Source organism: Hibiscus syriacus, unplaced genomic scaffold (assembly GCF_006381635.1).
Source record: "Hibiscus syriacus cultivar Baekdansim isolate YM2019G1 unplaced genomic scaffold, ASM638163v2 tig00111388_pilon, whole genome shotgun sequence".
Taxonomy (NCBI): Eukaryota; Viridiplantae; Streptophyta; class Magnoliopsida; order Malvales; family Malvaceae; genus Hibiscus; species Hibiscus syriacus.
This window is the reverse complement of record NW_024063076.1, coordinates 149,772-173,720: the sequence shown is the minus strand read 5'-3', so window position 1 is coordinate 173,720 and position 23,949 is coordinate 149,772. Positions and strand designations below refer to the sequence as shown.

Genomic DNA, 23,949 nt, shown 5'->3' with positions numbered 1-23,949 from the left:
CTCATCATTTTCTGTTAAAAAATTGATGTTATTCTGACCTGAATGTTAATCTACTGACTATGATATGATGAAATATGATCTCATCATCTCAAACGACTATCATATCTTAGTCATCATGTTAACATTCAACATAGACAACCATCATGTTTTAATAGAAAATGACGAATTTGAAAAATAATGAATAGTTGAGTGATTATTTTATAACTTTTAATAGTCGAGGACTTAATAAAACAACAATCTATAGTCGGGGGATAAATTTTTATAACTTCTAATAGTCAAATGACTTAATAAAACAATACTTTATAGTCGGGACCATTTGTATACTTTATTCTTTTAAAATTTTGTATATTAAATTCACTCCTTTAATTATACCCAAAACTGAAGTAAGTGGAGTTATTTTTTTTTCTTTTTAAAGTTTTACCGTCTCAAGTGAAGTAATTTTTGTGGTTTTAGGGAGAGTGGTGTATTGAAGATGGTTGGTTCCCAGTCCAGAGACAAATCTTAAACCCTAAAAGGCTAAAATTTTAAATTAAATTAGAGGTTTATGTAAGTTTGTTTTTAGTTTTGATTATGATTTTTGTAAAATAATATACATTTGTACTATGTGCATGGATTTATGTAGCTATCCAATGAGAAAAACCACCATGGAATGGATATGCATCAACACTGATGGTGTAAATTTCGAAAGACGTGTCGCACAGCTCTGTTGGAGGTGTCATAGGCGATTGTGCAGGGGCTTGGATACTTGGTTTCAAGGGCATAGAGCTTGTAAATTTTTTTGTTTAGAACACTTTTTGGGTTTGTTTTCTTCTAGTATCTGTATTAGAAGGTGATGTTGAGCGGCACATCAACATAAGTTTTGTTCTTTTCTCTTTGCCTTTTTATTTATTCTTAACATCAGTGATTTGTGTAGAAAATTCAATGCACCGAAAGGTGCAAGTTGAAATTTGAAAGAAATAAAATAAACAAATGCACCGAATGATGCATAGTAAAAAAGGTGCAGCAATTTGTTGAAAAAATGAAAGGGGAAATTACAAACTTTAGTCACTAAACTTTAGGGTATTTACAAATTAGTCCTTATGATTCAACTATAAATACCCTAGCTCATTTAGCTTCAAAATCATCCCAAAGCATTCTAACTTTCTTCCAATACTAGAGAGAATTTAGAGAGTTTCTTGAGTGTTGTTTTCTCCTTTTTATCAAGAGAGAATTATAATTGTTTTCTCCTTGGTAGATCGAGAGAAGTTGTAATTCCTATTTTCTTATATTGAAATTCTTCTACCGTTGCCCGTGGTTTTTACCCTATATTATTCAGGGGTTTTCCACGTAAATTTTGTGTCTCTTTTATCTTCATTTTTATTTTCTCATATTATCAGTTGCGATTTTGCTCTATCCGATAGCCGTCTTCCGCAACAATTGGTATCCGAGCTAGATTAGAGTATGTAATATCTGATTATTGTCTTTGTGGTTGCCAACAAAAGGTGGATCCTCCAACATAAGAAAGTAAGAAGGTATTACCCATTCTTTGAAGGTTCCAGAGAACTATTCACAATAGTAAAATAGTGGGAGCTATCCGTAAAAGAAGCTATGGCAACGAAATTTGATATTGAAAAATTCAATGGGAGAAATTTCTCATTGTGGAAATTGAAGATGAAGGCCATCATGAGGAAAGACGGGTGTCTAGCAGCTATCAGTGAAAGGCCAGTAGATTTCACAGATGACAACAAATGGATCGAAATGGACGGGAATGCTATGGCAAACTTTCATCTAGCATTAGCAGATGAAGTATTGTCAAGCATCGAGGAGAAGAAGACAGCTAAGGAGATATGGCATCATCTCACCAAATTGTACGAGGCCACATCGTTGCACAATAAAATTTTTCTTAAGAGAAAATTGTACACTCTCAGTATGCCAGAATCTACTTCAGTGACAGAGCACTTAAATACGCTGAACACTTTATTTTCTCAGCTTACATCCTTAAGTTGTAAAATAGGAGAACAAGAACGTGTTGAACTTCTACTTCAAAGTCTACCTGATTCGTATGATCAACTCATCATCAACTTGACAAACAGTAATGTCACCAGTCTAGTCTTCGATGACGTTGCAGCTGCTGTTCTACAAGAAGAAAATCGGTGCAAGAACAAATAAGACAGACAAGTAAATCTGCAACAAGCAGAAGCGTTGACAACGACGAGAGGGAGATCAACAGAACGTGGCCAAAGCAGCAATCACAAACATGGTAGATCGAAGTCGAGGAGCAAGAAGAATTTAAAGTGCTACAACTGTGGAAAGAATGGTCACTTGAAGAAGGATTGTTGGAGTCTAAATAAAAACTTCAATCCACAAGGCAATACCGCAAAGACTTCAGATGATGGAGATGCTCTATGATGTGAAGCGTCAACCACCGTGGAAGGCAGAAAAAGATTTGCAGATATATGGCTCATTGATTCGGGAGCGACATAGCACATGACCTCAAGAAGAGAATGGTTCCATCATTATGAACCTGTCTCAGGAGGATCTGTGTATAGTTGCAATGATCATGCCTTAGAGATAGTTGGTCTGGGAACCATCAAATTAAAGATGTATGATGGAACAATTAAAGTTGTTCAAGATGTGCGGCACGTGAAAGGCCTGAAGAAAAATTTATTATCCTACGGATTGTTGGATAATAATGCTAGCAAGATTGAAACATAGAAAGGAATCATGAAGGTGTTCCGTGGAGCGCTTGTGGTGCTGAAAGGTGAAAAGATAACTGCAAACTTGTACATGTTGAAGGGAGAGACATTGCTAGAAGCAGAAGCCTCTGTTGCCTCATGTAGTTCAGATTCTGCAATGCTATGGCATAAGAAACTTGGACACATGTCAGAACAAGGAATGAAAGTCCTTGTGGAGCAAAAACTACTTCCAGGCTTAACAAAGGTATCACTTACTTTATGTGAGCATTGCATAACAAGTAAGCAGCACCTGTTGAAATTCAACACATCAAATTCTAGAGGCAAAAGTGTTCTAGAATTGGTTCACTCTGACGTATGGCAAGCACCAGTAACATCCCTAAGTGGAGAAAAATACTTTGTCTCATTTATTGATGACTATTCCAGGAGATGTTGGGTGCACCCTATTAAGAAGAAGTCAGACGTGTTTTCAACTTTCAAAAACTTCAAAGCGCGGATGGAACTTGATTCTGGAAATAAGATCAAGTGTTTCAGAACAGATAATGGAGGAGAATACATAAGCGAAGAATTTGATGACTTTTGTAGGAAAGAAGGCATCAAAAGACAGTTCACAGTGGCGAACACTCCTCAACAAAATGGAGTGGCAGAGCGGATGAACAGAACCTTGTTAGAAATAACAAGAGCAATGTTGAGGGATGCAGGCCTAGAAAAATCATTATGGGCAGAAGCAGTCAATACCGCCTGTTATTTGGTGAATCGAGCTCCATCAACTATAATAGAGCTGAAGACACCAATGGAGATGTGGACTGGAAAACCAGCTGATTATTCAAACCTCCATGTATTTGGAAGTATAGTGTACGTGATGTACAACTCCCAAGAAATTTCAAAGTTGGATCCAAAATCTAGGAAATGCAAATTCTTGGGGTATGCTGATAGAGTAAAGGGGTATCGCTTGTGGGATCTCACTGCCCGTAAAGTGATCATCAGCAGGGATGTTATCTTTGTAGAAGATAAACTACAAAGAAAAGAAGACGATGATAGCGCTGAAAAGTCATAGACTACACAAATACATGTGGAAAAAGAGTTTGAACAAGAAGATTCTTCTGAAGCAGAACTAGCACATGATGAACAAAAACTAGAGAGTTCTGAAGCTCCAACACCTCGTCAATCAGATCGTGTGAGAAGACGTCCCAATTGGCACTCATATTATGTTATAGAAGGTAATATTGCATACTGCCTTTTAACAGAGGACGGTGAGCCATCAACATACCAGGAGGCAATAAACAACTCAGATGTTTCACTGTGGATGATGGCGATGCAAGAGGAAATTGAAGCCCTTCATAAAAATAATACATGGGACCTTGTGCCACTACCACAAGGAAGGAAGCCAATTGGTAACAAATGGGTCTTTAAAATCAAGCGAAATGGTGACGATCAAGTGGAGAGGTATCGTGCAAGACTAGTGGTCAAAGGATATGCTCAAAAAGAAGGTATTGATTTCAATGAAATTTTTTCTCCTGTGGTTCGACTAACAACAGTTCGAGTAGTCTTGGCAATGTGTGCTACATTGAATTTACATCTAGAGCAGCTAGATGTTAAAACAACTTTTCTTCATGGAAATCTTGAAGAAGAGATTTACATGCTTCAGCCTGAAGGTTTTGAAGAAGAAGAAAAGAAGAACTTGGTTTGCAGGTTGAACAAATATTTGTACGGTCTAAAGCAGGCGCCGATGTGTTGGTATAAGAGATTTGATTCCTTCATTATGTGCCTTGGATACAACAGACTTAATGCAGACCCTTGTGCTTATTTGAAGAGGTCTAGTGATAACGATTTTGTTATATTGCTGTTGTATATGGATGACATGTTGGTTGCAGGACCTAACAAAGATCATATTGAAGAATTGAAGGCACAACTAGCTAGGGAATTTGAAATGAAGGACTTGGGATCAGTAAACAAGATTATAGGGATGCAAATTCACCGAGACAAAAGTAATAGGAAGATCTGGTTTTCACAAAAGAATTACTTGAAGAAGATCTTGTCACGATTCAACATGCAAGATTGTAAACCAATTTCTACCCCTCTTCCTATTAACTTCAAATTATCCTCCAGTATGAGTCCTAGCAGTGAAAAAGAGAGGATGGAGATGTCTCGAGTACCGTATGCATCAGCAGTGGGAAGTTTAATGTTCGCTATGATATACACAAGACCAGACATTGCACAAGCAGTGGGAGTGGTTAGTCGGTACATGGCGAATCCAGGCAAAGAGCATTGGAATATTGTAAAGAGGATCCTAAGATACATCAAAGGGACCTCAAATGTTGCATTTTGTTACGGAGGATCAAACTTACTTATAAATGGGTATGTCGATTCTGACTATGCAAGGGATTTGGATAAAAGCAAATCTACTACATGATATGTGTTCAAAGTTGCTGGTGGAGCTGTAAGCTGAGTTTCAAAATTACAGTCAGTTGTGGCTATATCCACAACAGAAGCAGAATATGTAGCATCTACACAAGCCAGTAAAGAAGCAATTTGGTTGAAGATTCTATTGGAGGAGCTTGGGCACAATCAAGAGTATGTCTCTCTATTTTGTGACAGTCAAAGCGCCTTGCATCTAGCAAGGAATCCAGCATTTCATTCAAGGACAAAGCACATACGAGTTCAGTACCATTTCATTCGTGAAAAGGTAGAAGAAGGGGCAGCAGATATGCAGAAGATCTATACTAAAGACAACATAGCAGATTTCATGACAAAGGCGATCAATGCTGATAAATTTTCTTGGTGTCGATCCTCTTGTGGCCTGTCAGAAACGTAAGCAACATGAAGGTACAAGGTAGAAAGAATGGTGTGAAGATACAATTGTTATAATCAAATCTTCAAGTGGGAGATTGTAGAAAATTCAATGCATCGAAAGGTGCAAGTTGAAATTTGAAAGGAAAAAAAATAAACAAATGCACCGAATGATGCATAGTCAAAAAGGTGCAGCAATTTGTTGAAAAAATGAAAGGGGAAATTATAAACTTTAGTCACTAAACTTTAGGGTATTTACAAATTAGTCCTTATGATTCAACTATAAATACCCTAGCTCATTTAGCTTCAAAACCATCCCAAAACATTCTAGCTTTCTTCCAATACTAGAGAAAATTTAGAGAGTTTCTTGAGAGTTGTTTTCTCCTTTTTATCAAGAGAGAATTATCATTGTTTTCTCCTTGGTAGATCGAGAGAAGTTGTAATTCCTATTTTCTCATAGTGAAATTCTTCTACCGTTGCCCGTGGTTTTTACCCTATATTATTCAGGGGTTTTCCACGTAAATTTTGTGTCTCTTTATCTTCATTTTTATTTTCTCAAATTATCAATTGCGATTTTACTCTATCCGATAGCCGTCTTCCGCAACACTTTGTTTGTTCGTTTTTTTCGTTTAACTGGTGTGATAATAATAAGAAAAAGACTTGGAGGTAGTCAGCTTTTCTTACATGGTATGTGCTAGATAATTTTGTTTGGGTTTTTCTTTTTCCGTTTTTGCAATTGATTCTTTGTTTCTTACATGGTTTTGTCTAGTAGTTGCTGGATAAGATTATTCTTTATTTATCTAATTGTTGCGATTTTTAAGGATTGGTTTTTTTATCTGTCAAAATGGTTACTTTAGGAAAAAATATGATGTTGTTTGCTTTCATTTCTGTTAATTTAATGAATTGTGGTGGAGGGTGTTTAATATCGTTACTCTTGATTTTTCCCCTTTTTATACCAATCTCGGTGTCTGAATCTTTTCATCAAGTCCTTGAATATTTCTTCTTCTCTTGTTCTTTTTTCTCGTACAAATAAGCGTATCTTCCAGCTTCGGTGACACAAATTGGTTTCATGATGAACGGTAGGTCTCAAAAAGTAGATATGGTTCTTAAAAGCTGTCATTTTATTAGAGTTATCGGCTTCAAATGATATTGTTGGCTTCAGAAGTGCCATTGAAGAAGAGTGTTATGACATCAATGAGCCGAGCTTGTGGTACGGAAGGAGAATTGGTTCAAGGAAGATGGGGTTTGAAGAAAGAACACCTCTTTTGATCGCTTCCCTCTTCGGGAGCAAGGACGTGGTGAATTATATTGTCGAGTGTGGTCGTGTGGATGTTAACCAGACTCATGGTTCCGATGGTGTCACCGCTCTTCACTGTGCTGTTTCTGGTGGATCATTTTGTTCGACTGAGGTTGTAAGAATCTTGCTTGATGCGGCTGCTGATATCAATTCTCTTGATGCTTATGGAAACCGACCTATAGATTTGATTGCTCCGGCTCGTAATTCAACTTTCAATTTAAAGAAAAAGATGTTGGAGTCTTTATTGAAAGGAAACGGATGTGATGATGAAATTGAAGGTTTGCCTGAAGAAATAGAGGGTTGTAGCTCAATGGTCCAAGTTTTGAAAGATGAAACTGAGAAGAAAGAGTATACTAATGATTTTACTCTTCTGGATATTAAGAGTGAGATATATGGCACAGATGAGTTTAGAATGTATAATTTTAAGGTTACGCCTTGCTCGAGGGCTTACTCTCATGACTGGACCGAGTGCCCTTTTGTTCATCCCGGGGAAAATGCAAGGAGACGTGATCCTAGGAAATACATTTACAGTTGCGTTCCTTGCCCTGAATTTCGTAAGAGTTCCTGCAAGCAGGGCGATAACTGCAAGTATGCGCATGGTATTTTTGAATGCTGGCTTCATCCTGCCCAATACCGAACTCGTTTATGCAAGGACGAGACTAAATGCATCAGGAGGTTTGTTTCTTTGCTCACAAACCTGAAGAGCTTCGCCCTGTGTATGCTTCAACAGGTTCAGCAGTGCCTTCGCCAAGATCTTATTCAACTACCGGTTCCTATTTAGACATTGGTTCAATGAGCCCACAGGATCTTGGCTCCCCATCTGTTTTGTTACCTTCAATATCAACACCGCCCTTGACCCCTACTGGTACTGATAGTACATCTTCACTTATGACTGGAGTGATGTGGCCTAACCAGTCTAACATCGTACCGTCACTTCAACTTCATGGTAGTAGGCTGAAAACTGCTAGACGTGTTCGAAATATGGAGTTGGGCATGGAACAACTCGGACCAGAAAGTTGTCGCCACCTCCAAACTCAACAACTAATTGATGAGATACCCGGTCTTTCCTCCTCCACCAACCAGAACAATCCCTTGTCCACTATTTCAACCTTTTCTGCATCTTCAAATGGAACTGATGAATCGAATTGGTTTGGAGGAATCCCACTCGATACTTCAACTCATCAGCTGCAGTCTCCCACTCCCACTAGAGTAAGCTACATGACCAACCTACCATCCTCTCCTATGAGGGCATCTCAATCCTTTGTGGTCGACCCATCTAGGCTGACTGTAGGTACGATTTTAAGTCCAAGTCCAACTACCTTTGGAAACCGGAGCTCAAGCTTTATGGAATTTACTTCAGTAAATCACCATTCGGGGTTTTCTTCACCAAGTGCAGTGTCTTGTAACTTCTCGGATTGGGGTTCCCCTGATGGAAAACTAGGCTGGGGCATACGGCGAGAAGAGCTAACTAAACTAACAATGGATTCGTGTTTTGGGTTCCAAAGCAGCATCAACAACTTGGAGATCCAACACAATCAATGTCGTCAACTTCAGACGAACCAGATGTGTCTGGGTCCAGTCTTTGGTGAAGGATGAGCAGTTCAGTTTTGAGGACGAGCCCGTAACTAACTCATCTTAACACCGATGGCTCGACAGTATCCCCTGCCTGGGTAGAGCAACATCATATGAAACATTAGCAATTGCGGCGTAAAAGCAAAGCTAGCAAAAGATTTCAACTAATACCCAGTTTTCTCCATGAATGATTTGGTGTTGTAATATGGAAATCCAATGGTCTAAATATATTATTGTTACTAAAGGAATTAGAAAAATAAATCTTAATTTCTATATCTAAATATTCATCTAGCTATCAAGTATTAAAACAAAGAGTTAATTGTATCACATGTCCTCAATATGACTCTCATTTTAAATTAGTCCCTAAACTTTTAAATATTTAATTTTATCCCTAAGCCTGACTATGATTCTAAATTATTCCTAAAACTTTTGAAAATTTTAATTTCATCCCAAAACTATGACCTTCATTCTAAATTGGTCCCCAATTTATTTTTTTGAAAATTTCAATTTCATCCCAAACTATACATGTGTACTAATTACATCCCTTGTTAATATAATTGTAATTAGTTTGGGATGAAATTGAAATGTTCAATAGTTTAACGACTAATTTAAAATAAAATTCATAGTTTGGGGATGAAATTGGAATTTTGAAAAGTTTAAGGACCAATTTTTAAAAGAGTTATAATTTAGGGACATATGATGAATATAACTCAAACAGATATTGAGTTTGTTTCAATCCTAATTAGGGCAGAGTAACTTTGGAGATTATGAGGTTTGTTGACTCCATAAATAATTTATTTTATATAACACATGAATAGTTACTTTTATTTTTCTAACATGGAATGAATTTTTTTTAATATAGTTTCTGAAACATATTTTTTTTTATATCTATAGTCAAAATAAGATAATCACCATATTGATATATGTAATTTTATGCGTGTTTAAAGAATTAAATAAAAAATGAAATGTATTTCGGTGTCCTATTGTCAGCATTTTTGTGTTTTGATGAGATTACTGAAACTTGAACGTTAATCATTTGAAGAGAAAAAAGAAACAAGAAGAAGCACCAAGTCCTTTAAGCGAAAAGAATAAAGGCTAAAGGCCCTTTGTTTTAGCTATGTGTTTTCTGAAGTAGTTAAAATTATTCAGATTTGCGAGTCCAAAACATGTTTGGATCCGACTCATAAAATACTACATCTCCGCTGTTGCTCACATAATGATCTTCCCTAAGGCTTGACGCTAGAATTTGTAGCAAGTGAATCGGAATCGGCCCTGATTTCTGCGGCTCCCGATAGTATTTTCCAATCACCGGTTTCGCTGCTTTCGTCTGTGTAGACACCCGTTTTTGTCCGGGTCTTCTCTATTTAATTTAAATTTTATTATTATTATTATTATTATTATTTAACTTACACTTTACATATTACACTGTTTTGCAGGCCAACCCATGCCCAACAAACGAAGCCCAATTGACCCGAGCCCATACTCATCACTCAGCAGCCCGGTTACAGACCCTAACCCAATGCACAACCTACACCGACCCAACTAAACCCTAACCTTAGGGTATCAACATCCCAGTGCCGCACCAACATAGACCATTCGATCTGGACCCATTCAACGGTCCAGATCGATGGTAAATAGGGTTTCACAACCCTAAGCCAATCCAGCCGTCGCGCCTCTTCAATGTTCCAGTAGCCGTTCAAGCCGAATATCACCGAGCCTCAAGCTACCGTCGAACCTCTCATCGAGTCAATCTATCATCCACAGTGACAACAAGGCCATCAAATACCAAATCAGTCAGAGCAATCAGAGAAAAATAAAGGAAAAAATCAAAAGAAAAATCCAAATGATATCCTAAGGTACATCTAGCCTCTGTCGACCCTAGTGTCTCGGGCAGCAAAGTCAATCATCACAAATCATGGAAGCTAACATAAAATCAAAAAAGAGAAGACAGATAAAAGGGGGACCATTCGGGGTTCAAAGAAAAAGAAAAAAAAAGGAGATAGAGGGAGTTTTCAGAAAAAAAAAAGGAGATAGAGGGAGTTTTCAGAACCAAAAAGAAAATATAAAGAAAACAGAGAGAAAAAGGGAGAAGAAAAAAAAGCTTACCGAGGAGAGAGGTTCGGCGAAGGCATGCAAGGAGTTCAAAGGTCACCGTGTCTTGTTGTTTCGAGAGGTAAATCGGTAGATTTAGGAGACTGGGTAGTGTTTAGGCAAAGTGGAGTGGGGTTTTGAGTAGTGGGGGTTGAGATGTTTCTTTTGAGGGTTGTTGGGCATCTCCGACCGCCGTGCGCCGCTGTCGTCGCCGCCGTGAGCGCCACCGTCGACGACGTTATTTCTTTTCTCTTATGTGGGAGTTGAGAGAGTTCTGAAACTCTCTCTCTCCCTCTGTTTTCTGAATCAAAACCAAATGAGAGAGGGGAAGCAAAGAAAGCCCGTTTTGGGCTTATATTCCCCAACCAAAACGCCGCCGTTTCAAGGGTCTGGGCACCCGTGTTTTGCAAGCATGGGGTAACTACACTTTAGGTCCCTTCTCCTTTGTAATGCTTTATTTAAGTCATTTAATGAAATTATTATTGTTTTATTTCGAGCCTTTTAGTTTTTAATGATTGCATTTCAGTCATTAATTTGTATATTATGTTTGCTGATATTATAATTTGGTTGTGATATTTATATTTATTTCGTTTTAGTCACTGTTTCAGTTTATTGTGCATTTTCCTTTGATATTCGGATTTGGTCATGAAATTTGCAAATGTTATATATTAGTCACTGTTCATGTTTTATATCATATTTGTCTATATTTGATTCTGGATTTAATATTTTTCAAATATTTCAATTTAATCACTGATCTCATGCATTTTATTATCTTTACTGTTATTTGAATTTGGTCACCATATTCGTATATATTCTATTTTAGTCATTGTTTGATGTTTGGTTTAATTACTTTGTGATCTTTTATGTTTCTGTTTATTTCATTTTAGTCCTTACTCTTTTATATTACTACTTTCGTGAATGTTTGAATCTGATCTCGTATTGTGTAATTATTTTATTTTAATCACTGAATATAACTTTGAATTTTTGGCTTCAAGTTCTAATTGCTTTTATTTTAGTCATTTTCTGTTTTTTAATATATTTGGTTTAATGTCTATTTTATTTTCTTTTGTTTTGGGCATCTATGTTTCCTTGTTTATATTTTAGTCCTACTAATGTATGTTATGTCATTTTTGTGGATATTTGACTTTGGTCCCAATGTTTGTAATAGTTTCATTTTAGCCCCTGATTTTATATGTTAGGTATTTTGGTTGATGTTCGAATTTATCTCTGACATTTGTGAATATTTTATTTTAGTCATTTATGTATGATTTTATTGTACTTGTTATTCGGTTATTTGTATTATGCAAATAATGTTCTTAATTTCATTTAACGTAAATATTTTATTTTTGTATTTGCAATTACATTTTTTATATTATATTTTTATCTATGTATGAAATATTTGGTTTTTATTTTCAATAACACGTATGCGTAGAATGAGCGTGGAAAGTATCACTTGGTCGAAGTGGTGCGATCCCATACGGTATTTTAACGACATAGGAACTTGAAATAAATTGAGTATATTTTATTATTTAATTTGTTTAAATGATGCAATGTGTGTAATAATTTACTTTATTTTATGTAAACTTCAAATTTTTTCATTTTATTTTCGATTCATTTTTTAGTTAATCAATTTATTTTGTTGTATGCAAATGTCAATTTTATTTATATTCGATTCGCATTTTATCAAGAGGGAAATATTCTTTATAGATAAGAAATAGTCGAGTTAGCTTTTCCGATGGAGGATTGCTAATTTCGAGATTTCTTTTCGAGTTAAAGAATTTTTTTTAATTATTTAATTCGAAGCAAATTAATCAATGTTCGATAAAGAGATCATATTTTAACTTTATATTCGATTTATAATTTCCACTATTTACAACGATGTGTAAGCGACACAGTACCAATTTTGGGCGTTGTGGGAGTGTTTATCCTTCCCCGCACGTAACCGACTCCCGAATCCATTTAAATGAATCTTTGGTAATGCAGACCGAATCTTGTCTTAAAAAATGATTTTTCTTAAAATTGTTTTAAAAGACGTTTTTAGGTATTCAACCTACCTAAACCAAAGGTCGATGGCGACTCTTTTCAATTTTATTTCAAATTAATCAAAAACCACCAATTTTTCCAAATTAAAGTCATAATTGTTTTTAAAAATAATATTTAATTGTTTTACGAAAAAATGGTTATGACAGCTTGGCGACTCTGCTGGGGAATTTTTTTAGAGTCGAGCTGTAAGTCGCTTACACATTGTCGTTGTGGTCGGATTTATGAGTTCGACTCTTTAGTTAATCTATGATCCGTTTATTGAAGTTTTTAATTGCTTCATTTTTTATTTGTCATACTAACATTTGATTTTTTTTTTCTTTCAGATTGGTCCAAGTTTTTGTCGTGTTTTTTTCTTTTCTGTTTTGAGTCAAAGGTAGGTACGTTCCTCCTCACACACATCACATACATTTTCATAACATAAGCTCTAGACACGAGCTTTGATCCAAATTAGTCGAGGTGAATGCTTTACTCTCGTAAGAATTTATTCTTCGTATGAGTTTTAGCAAATAACCCATGGGATACATACCTTATACCTTCGTAGGGATTTATTCCTCGTATGGGTATAAGGTAGTGAATCCCCTCGAATTGAACTCGTTCCGTTTGAAACCTGTAATGGGTGAGGATTGAGGGTCTGGCAGCCCAAGGGGGCACTGACATCAAGGACAATTCGAGTTCCCTTTTTCTGTTAGAGCCGTAACCATGCATATAGTGAACCATAGAGCGATCACCCTAGGTATAGTGATACTGAACCTTTGTCCGTTAGTAGGTACCCAACTTAGGTGTACACAAAGGAGGATCGTTTCTGAACCTTTCCTTTTCGTTTCATATTCTGTTGAATAAAAGCATGTGAACTAGATACCATGCGATCAGGACCAATTTCTTGAAAATAGATAATTTTGGGTAGAAAGCATGTCCGGGTAGGATTGTTATCTATTAAAGCATGTTAGGGTAGATATCATGTCGGGTTGGTGTTATATTCATCTTTGAATAACATTTTTATCCGTATAAATTATTTTACACATACTAACTCATTTTTCTCTTTTGTTTTTATACACTAACTTATTTATTTTGTTTATGTCATTTTTTATCCTTCTTTGCATTGCATTGCATCGTCATGACATAATGTGAAAAGTGTTGTTCCGCAAGGGGATATTCGAGAGAGAAATTTTCACAAGAAGAAGTAAAAGTTTTCAATCAAGCAGTCTCGTATACAGACATGCACCGAGGGTTAAAAGAAGCTCAGAACACAAAAATGAGATTTGCTCGAAGATCGTCCATAATTCGAGACTGGAATGGTGATCTACTGATCCTAGAAGTAATCCAGCAGTAGATTCTTATTTACAATCATGTCATCGCTACACATCAAAGAGCGACGCAATGGCTTCAGCACCGGCTAGGCATTAACAAAGTTAGTTTTACAGAGCATTGAGGGGCATCAGTTCCAAATATATCCTAGACGAAGCAGTGAGCTCGAAGATTGTGCAACATTCGAGACTAAAAAGATGATCCATTGAGACAAAGAGTAATCCAACAGTATATTCTCATCTACAATCATTTCATCACTATTTATCAATGAGTGACACACTAACTTCAACATTACTGGGGCATAAACGGAGTTAGGTTACAGAACGCTTGAGGGGCATCGTTTCAAGGACGAAGATCCGAGACGAAGAAGCGATCTACTTCAGACTCAACCATCTAAGCGAAGACATGTCTGTGAAGTGGACTGCCTTGTAATGTGAAGGCTTTTATTTCTGGTGAAAATTATTCTATGATATTCATCGTTGGGATCAACATTTTTTGCATCTGCATTCGCATCTTTGGATTTTGCATTTTTATTTTTTTGCATTTTCACATGCATCGTTCATGAAAACATGGAATTAATCAGTGGAGGATTCGATGAAGTGGTTCTAACCACATTGAGAATAGAAGTAAGAAGTTGAAACCATTACGACGAGAGCTTGTTCGGCTGGTTGTAGGATTGAGTCTTCCAAGATGATATGAGAAAAGAGTCCTCGTTCCTGGAGATCCATGATGTTGATCTCGTGTACAACTACAACATAGGAAGCTTCAGTCATTCCGCTGAGAATTGTAAGACACTGAAGATCAAGATCCAGAACGTGATGAAGCCAGGGCATGTACAATAGAAGAAAATTGGGGCATTGCATTTAACACTTGAACTGAGAGATTGTTTTGTTTGAACTCGTTTGTTATATCTTTTATATTTGCTTAAATATTTTTAATCTTAATACTTGAATTTATACTACCTTTTAAGGTTGAATAATGGAACAAATTTTAATCTTGAGTTCTTTGAATATCAAATGAATTACATTCTCTTAATTCTTCAAGAATTATAGATCTTTGACATATGCCAAGATTGGACCTATCTTATCCCGTCTAAAACCCAAAATAAAATCTCGATTTTTACCCGAAATAATTCCTGGTCACTACCAAATAACCAAATTTTGACATTCTATCTCTTTGAGACCTTGAAATATTCTTTTCGACCTTGAAACATTCCCTCTCTTTAAGGCCTTGAAACATTCTTTCCACCTTGAAACACTGCATTTACTTTTTTGAGACACAAAAGTCATACCCATACCTTTCTTTGAGTCAATAAAGTCACAATCGTCTTCTTAGACGTAAAACCAACATTTTTCTACCAATAAAACCTACAGACATTGAGTACAAGATGTTCACTTGAACATAAACCTTCCTACAAAGAAGACACAGTGTGGGGCATCTCGCATCAATTTTCTGAAGACGAGCATGAGCAATTGAGACATGCTGAGAGTAAAAAAAAAAGCGAAAATAAAAAATAGAATTCATTCAAAATAATTCTATCATGCATTAATTACATTGTTTTCATTTAAATAAAAATTAATCCTGAAAATATATCCCTCTGGGGATACCTCTTCTGCAAGGACTTCTGTGTATGAGATGATGAACGGCTTTCTTTCTTTATCCCTTCACAAAAGGAGAAAATATATCCCTTGTGTCCCCCTTTTGAGCCTGAATTATCACGTTTTCTTCTGATTCAACCCTAACCAAGGATCACCCTCCATACTAGGGGGGCAAGTTGGAGGAAATCTGCTCGCATGATTGAAGACCATTGATATAAGATACCGAAAGGTGAGCCAAATGCCAAGTGTGAATGTCAAATCAAAGCGAAGAGAAAAGAAAAAAGAAAAACAAAGAGAAAATCAAAGAAAAAAAAAGAAAAAAAAGAAAAAAAAAAGCAAAGAGAAAAAAGAAAACAAGGAGCATAGACAAAGACTCCCTCGACTCAAATGACTCATCAAGCTTCAAACTATGAGATTGATCAAGCACAATCATTTCAGAATTACTTCACTCGAAGATCATAGAACATCAAGAGTAAGACGCATACGAGCATATCCAAATTGAGAAAAGCAAGATTGAAAGCATCAGAACGAATTGATCCTTGGTTCAATTACCCTTAAACACTTGTTTGGGCCTTTTATCCCTTTCTTTCATAACTCTGAACCATGGCCTACATCACGTACCTTAAAAGTCCCTTCTAATCATACATGAATTTCTAAACAGAAGAGACTATCTTCAGATTTCATTCCGCCCATCAGAATTAATCTTTTATTTAAAAAAAGGTTTTCTAAAATCTTTAATGCATGATAGATGAGAAAAATAAAAAAGGGGGTTCAAGACGTAAATTCTGAATAGCGTCTTGAAACCAAAGGAGGATTCGAGAAAACCTGAAAAGGCGGCTCGATTATGAGGATGGTGCAACTTTTGCATAAGAGGCGATCGCACAAATCCCTTGATGAGACATTGCACAACCCGAGTGTGATCATGAAAACTGGGAATCGGAGAACACTTCCAATAAATAAGTACAACAGCTACTCCATCAGTTCAGTGAATAACAAATAAATGAGAACTATATACCTTTGACCAAAAATAGCAACCTGAGACATTTTTATCATTTTCTTACTTAACCATACCATGTAGATGGCATTGATCTTGACACTTGTCAAATAGCTATAATTTATTGAAGGATTAAAAGAGTAATTAATTCTTTGATATCCAATGAACTCTTGTTTTATGATTTGTCAATTGTGAAACCTTGAAAGGAGCAATATTTTCAAAACTTTTGATTAAACATTTTTCAAAATTCTTTTAATTGATATTTTCATACTGTTGAAAAATACAAGAAGAAGAAAAACGTTTTTCAAACAAGATAATCTCTCTGGAGGCATATCTTGGAATTCAAGATTGAAGCTGGGGCAAGAAAAGACAAATTTTTAGGGCAAATTTTGATGGGGCAAGGAAAACAAATTGTCTCAGGTTGAGGTTTGCAAGAATACACCATATTGGAAATGCAGACAAACTGAATCAATGATAGAGTGAAGACTGCCCTCGCAACCATTCTCCTTACAGACTAAGAAAAACATACATCAATACATACATACATACATACACATACATACATACATACATACATACATACATATATACATACATATATACATAACACATGAAATTTGTGTCTTTGCATTCATCATCATGTGTATTAAATACATTTTTCTCCTCACTTGAGGACAAATTCAATAAAAAATTCAATAAATTTCATCTTGACATCCATCATAACATCCAAGATAGTCGGTCAAAAATGCATCATTTTGATCTTTTCAGGAAATAAGAGCTCGGAAATAACCAGATGTTTTCAACCTGAAAGAACAATGCAATCCACAGATTTGGCTTCTTGAAATCAACAATTAAGACATTTCCTCCGCCAGCAGGAACAAACAGACTATCAGTATCCTTTGATGTTGTTTCTCTCGAAACAAAACTTTGTCTCGCTTGAGACAATTTCTCAAAAACAAACTTTATCTCGCTTGAGACAATTTCTCAAAACAAATTTTGTCTCGCTTGAGACAGTTTTCTTAAAACAAAATTTTGTCTCGCTTGAGACATTTCTTGAAAAACAAATTTTGTCTCACTTAAGACAATTTATCTTAAAACAAACTTCGTCTCGCTTGAGACATTTTTCCTTTGTGATACAAATTTTGAATTTGTTTCACTTAAAACAAAATTAATCTCACTTGAGACTATTGTTTCTTTCAAAATAAATTTCGTCTCGCTTGAGACATTTTTCCTTTGAGATACAAATTTTGAATTTGCTTCACTTGAAACAAAATTAATCTTACTTGAGATTGTTGTTTATTTCGAAACAAATTTCGTCTCACTTGAGACATTTTCCCTCATAATACAAATTTCAAAGTTGTTTTACTTAAAACAAAATTAATATAACTTGAGATTTTTAAAGCTGATTCGTCTCGCGTGAGACAGTTTCCCATTTAAACAAAAATCCTGAAATTGTTTCCTTTGAAACAAAATAAACACTTTGATATTGTTTCCCTATAAACAAAATCGACAATCTTTGAATCTTTTTCTCTTAAAACAATTTTTGTCTCTCTTGAGACAGTTTTTCTAGAAATACAAAATCTTTGAGTTTGTTTCTCTTTAAATAAAACCATCTTTGAGTCGTTTCCATTGAAATGAATTTTGTCTCTCTTGAGACAGTTTCTCTTAACAAAAACATATTTGAGTCTGTTTCTTTTGAAACATCATCTTTGAGTCGGTTTCTTTTGAAACCATTATTCCTAAAGATGACCAGAACTCTTCATCACGTATGAGCCGTGTCATCCACCGACCAGATCTCTTCATCACGTAGGAGCTGTGTCAACCATAGATAACCAGTCGTCCTCATCACGTAGGAACGTGCTATCTCCATTCCTAAAGATGGCAAAGAACTCTTCATCACGTATGAGCAATGTCATCCCCCGACCATACCTCTTCATCACGTAGGAGCCGTGTCAACCATAGATAACCAGTCGTCCTCATCACGTAGGAACCGAGTTATCACCCTTCCTAAAGATGGCCAAGAACTCTTCATCATGTATGAGCAGTGTAATCCCTCGACCAGATTTCCTCATCATGTAGGAACCTTGTCACCTTTAGACGACTCAAACTCTTCATCACGTATGAGCAGTGTCGTCCCCAACAACCAACATTATCCAATTTCTAAGCTTAAAAAGGAGAGAACCAGACAAAAACGTGTTGTCGTGTCGTCTTTTCCCTATTCTTGTTAACACAAGAATGTGCAAAGAGGGGCAGCTGTAGACACCCGTTTTTGTCTGGGTCTTCTCTATTTAATTTAAATTTTATTATTATTATTATTATTATTATTATTTAACTTACACTTTACATATTACACTGTTTTGCAGGCCAACCCATGCCCAACAAACGAAGCCCAATTGACCCGAGCCCATACTCATCACTCAGCAGCCCGGTTACAGACCCTAACCCAATGCACAACCTACACCGATCCAACTAAACCCTAACCTTAGGGTATCAACATCCCAACGCCGCACCAACATAGATCATTCGATCTGGACCCATTCAACGGTCCAGATCGATGGTAAATAGGGTTTCACAACCCTAAGCCAATCCAGCCGTCGCGCCTCTTCAACGTTCCAGTAGCCGTTCAAGCCGAATATCACCGAGCCTCAAGCTACTGTCGAACCTCTCATTGAGTCAATCTATCATCCACAGTGACAACAAGGCCATCAAATACCAAATCAGTCAGAGCAATCAGAGAAAAATAAAGGAAAAAATCAAAAGAAAATCCAAATGATATCCTAAGGTACATCTAGCCTCTGTCGACCCTAGTGTCTCAGGCAGCAAAGTCAATCATCACAAATCATGGAAGCTAACATAAAATCAAAAAAGAGAAGACAGATAAAAGGGGGACTATTCGGGGTTCAAAGAAAAAGAAAAAAGAAGGAGATAGAGGGAGTTTTCAGAACCAAAAAGAAAATATAAAGAAAACAGAGAAAAAGGGGAAGAAAAAAAGCTTACAGAGGAAGGTTCGGCGAAGGCATGCAAGAAGTTCAAAGGTCACCGTGTCTGTTGTTTCGAGGTAAATCGGTAGATTTAGGAGACTGGGGTAGTTTAGGCAAAGTGGAGTGGGGTTTTGAGTAGTGGGGGTTGAGATGTTTCGTTTGAGGGTTTGTGGGCATCTCCGGCCGCCGTGCGCCGCCGTCGTCGCCGCGTGAGCGCCACCGTCGACGGCGTTATTTCTTTTCTTATGTGGGAGTTGAGAGAGTTCTGAAACTCTCTCTCTCCTCTGTTTTCTGAATCAAAACCAAATGAGAGAGGGAAGCAAAGAAAGCCCGTTTGGTTATATTCCCAACCAAAACGCCGCAGTTTCAAGGGTCTAGGCACCCGTGTTTTGCAAGCATGGGGTAACTACACTTTAGTCCCTTCTCCTTTGTAATGCTTTATTTAAGTCATTTAATGAAATTATTATTGTTTTTATTTCGAGCCTTTTAGTTTTTAATGATTGCATTTCAGTCTTAATTTGTATATTATGTTTGCTGATATATAATTTGGTTGTGATATTTATATTTATTTCGTTTTAGTCACTGTTTCATTTATTTGTGCATTTCCTTTGATATTCGGATTTGGTCATGAAATTTGCAAATGTTATATATTATCACTGTCATGTTTTATATATATTTGTCTATATTTGATTCTGGATTTAATATTTTCAAATATTTCAATTTAATCACTGATCCCATGCATTTTATTATCTTTACTGTTATTTGAATTGGTCACCATATTCGTATATATTCTATTTTAGTCATTGTTTGATGTTTGGTTTAATTACTTTGTGATCTTTTATGTTTCTGTTTATTTCATTTTAGTCCTTACTCTTTTATTACTACTTTCGTGAATGTTTGAATCTGATCTCGTATTGTGTATTTTATTTTAATCACTGAATATAACTTTGAATTTTTGGCTTCAAGTTCTAATTGCTTTTATTTTAGTCATTTTCTTTTTTTTAATATATTTGGTTTAATGTCTATTTTATTTTCTTTTGTTTTGGGCATCTATGTTTCCTTGTTTATTTTTAGTCCTACTATGTATGTTATGTCATTTTTGTGGATATTTGACTTTGGTCCCAATGTTTGTAATAGTTCATTTTAGCCCCTGATTTTATATGTTAGGTATTTGGTTGATGTTCGAATTTATCCCTGACATTTGTGAATATTTTATTTTAGTCATTTATGTATGATTTTATTGTACTTGTTATTCGATTATTTGTATTATGCAAATAATGTTCTTAATTTCATTTAACGTAAATATTTTATTTTTGTATTTGCAATTACATTTTTTATATTATTTTTAACTATGTATGAAATATTTGGTTTTTATTTTCAAGAACACTATGCGTAGAATGAGCGTGGAAAGTATCACTGGTCGAAGTGGTGCGATCCCATACGGTATTTTAACGACATAGGAACTTGAAATAAATGAGTATATTTATTATTTAATTTGTTTAAATGATGCAATGTGTGTAATAATTTACTTTATTTTATGTAAACTTCAAATTTTTTTCATTTTATTTTCGATTCATTTTTTAGTTAATCAATTTATTTTGTTGTATGCAAATGTCAATTTTATTTATATTCGATTCGCATTTTATCAAGAGGGAAATATTCTTTATGGATAAGAAATAGTCGAGTTAGCTTTTCCGATGGAGGATTGCTAATTTCGAGATTTCTTTTCGAGTTAAAGAATTTTTTTAATTATTTAATTCGAAGCAAATTAATCAATGTTCGATAAATAGATCATATTTTAACTTTATATTCGATTTATAATTTCCACTATTTACAACGATGTGTAAGCGACACAGTACCAATTTTGGGCGTTGTGGGAGTGTTTATCCTTCCCCGCACGTAACCGACTCCCGAATCCATTTAAATGAATCTTTGGTAAGGCAGACCGAATCTGTCTTAAAAAATGATTTTTCTAAATTGTTTAAAAGACGTTTTTTAGGTATTCAACCTACCTAACCCAAAGGTCGATGGTGACTCTTTTTCAATTTTATTTCAAATTAATCAAAAACCACCAATTTTTCCAAATTAAAGTCATAATTGTTTTTAAAAATAATATTTAATTGTTTTACGAAAAAAATGGTTATGACAGTCTGCAACCTTAGAATTAACCCGCATTAGTCTAGGTTGATAAACTTGGATGATATAATAGAATGATTTCAAAATTTGGATACTAGTTTAGAGTTTGAGGACACTTGTTGCAATTAACCCCCAGAAAAATTAAGAGTGCTTACAGCTTCAACTAAATGATAATGGGGGATCTGAGGGAATAGATGATGAATGACATGGGTGCCAATGTCATGCTGGATTTTGTTGAATGCACCGTAGTCACGGTCAACTGTTGTAAGCCCTCCTCTCAGGTAACTCCATTCCTGAAAGTTCCAACACCAATTTTCGAGTCAATTTTGAACATAAATTGTATGTTGGATGATGGAGGTTTAATGAATTAATTACCTTGCCACGATACCAAGGAAGTTTCATGGTGATGAAGGTAAGTCACTAAATGCAGCCATAAGACGAAAATCTATGGAAATTGGTAAACATCATTTTCCAATCATGCTAAGTTAGTATTACCAGATAAATTCTGCATTTTTGTAAAACTGGGGCATACCAAGTAGGGAACGCCGTAGAGCTTGAATGTCATGGCTGAACCGAATTCAAAGGATAAATAGACAAGGAAACCGACCATTGCAATCCAACAGGCTGTTGAAGTCATTATTTGTTTCCTGTCATGTGGAGAAAACAAGCTGCTGTAGGGGTTGAAGTGAGATCCTGTCTTTCCTGGACTTCTGTACCACTGTAATAAATGCACCAAATTTAATTACTTCACTTTGATTGTCGAGCAGCATATATATATATATATATATATATATATATATATATATATATATATATATATAGCGCGTGTGTGTTTAGATCTAGGTCTTTTTTTTAATAAAAAAAAATCTAAGGTATCTCACCAAATATATAGGGTATGCAAATAGGGGAAAGGGGATAGAGAATCTCAGAAGTTTCGTTCTGATGCTCAAATCTTTCTAAACCTTCTCAGACATCGGAGAATTGTCGTAATCGGTTTTTTGTTCGGGCACAAATTTTTACTTGGCGGAAAAATTAAAATGAATAAATAAATTATTTTGATTTAAAAAATATTTTAGGAGTCGCCATCGATCTTTTTGGGTTAGGTAGGTTGAATACCTAAAAATTATCTTTTAAAAGAGTTTTTAAGAAAACATCAGTTAAAAGATAAACTGATATGCGTTTAACCAAAAATTCGTTTTTTAGAAATAAAAAGGGATTCGTTTTCGATTACGTTTAGGGAAGGATTAACACCCCTATAACGCCAAAAATTGGTACTCATTAATTATAAATCGTCTCTATTATTGAAAATTTAACAATTCAAAAATATATTTAATTCATAATTTTTTTATTTCAAATTTATTAATATAATTTTAAGAAAATATATTAATATCTATATATATATATATATATATATATTTATTTTTATAAATAAGTTATTCATTTATTTAGAAATATTAGAAAATGACTTCTAGGTGTTTTAAGACAACCCATTTCTTAATATTAAAAAAATAATAAATATTAATAAAATATTCTATAAAAATAATTAAAATAAATTAATATATATAATTTATAAAAATAGGATATTTGTTTATTTAAGAATATCAAAAAAGGACTTCTAGGTGCTTTAAGATAGTCTATTTCTTAATATTAAAAAATAAATAAATATTAAAATATGATTATTTTTTCTCAAAAATAATTTATATAAAATTAAATCTATAATAGGATTTTTATTTAATATACATTAAAAAATAAGTAAACAAATATTATTTATTATATATGTTATATGACTACATAATAATAACAATATATTAAAGTAATAATTTAAACATATTGAAATTGAAATGATAATAATACAAATTAAATTGCAATTAAATAGTGAATAAAATAAATAAAATTAAAACAATAGGATTAAATATAAAAGTAATAAAACTTGTAGTTAAAAATAAAAGTATTAAAATTAGTGATTAAATACAACATATTAAAATTAAAAGCTCTAATTCAAATATTATGAAATATAATAATTAACAGTGTAATTTAGCCATATATATTTATTCGGGATTAAAATAAAAGTCTATTAAATCATAAGGGTTAATTATGATATTTACCCTAAAATATTAAATATACTAGTAATGACTAAATTGTAGATAAAATAAAATTAAAAGACCAAATCAGAATATTCATAAACTTAATTTAGTGACTAAATTGCAAAGAATGCAAACTTGGAACACTACGGACAAGGTTTACCCCTAATGTAAATTACGCACACACCCCTCCCCAAAATGACGTCATTCGGGGATGGGTATATAAAGCCTTTTAACCGGCCCCTTAAGGGCCAAACCTCTCATTTTTCACTTCTCATTCTCTCTATAACTGAGAGAGATGAGAATTCTCTCTCGCTTCTCTCTAGCTTCCTTCGCCGGAGGGAATTCTGGCAGCCACCGTGCTCCGGTGGTGATGGCCACCATCAACC

General features: G+C 34.8%; 2 pseudogenes; one reads left to right on the top strand and one right to left on the bottom strand.

Moving 5' to 3' along the window:
- The first annotated feature begins 6,534 nt into the window (after window positions 1–6,534).
- LOC120159950 lies at window positions 6,535–8,456 on the top strand (annotated as a pseudogene).
- A 979-nt stretch (window positions 8,457–9,435) lies between these two features.
- Window positions 9,436–23,949, bottom strand: part of LOC120159949 — a 35,657-nt pseudogene continuing 21,143 nt past the window's right edge.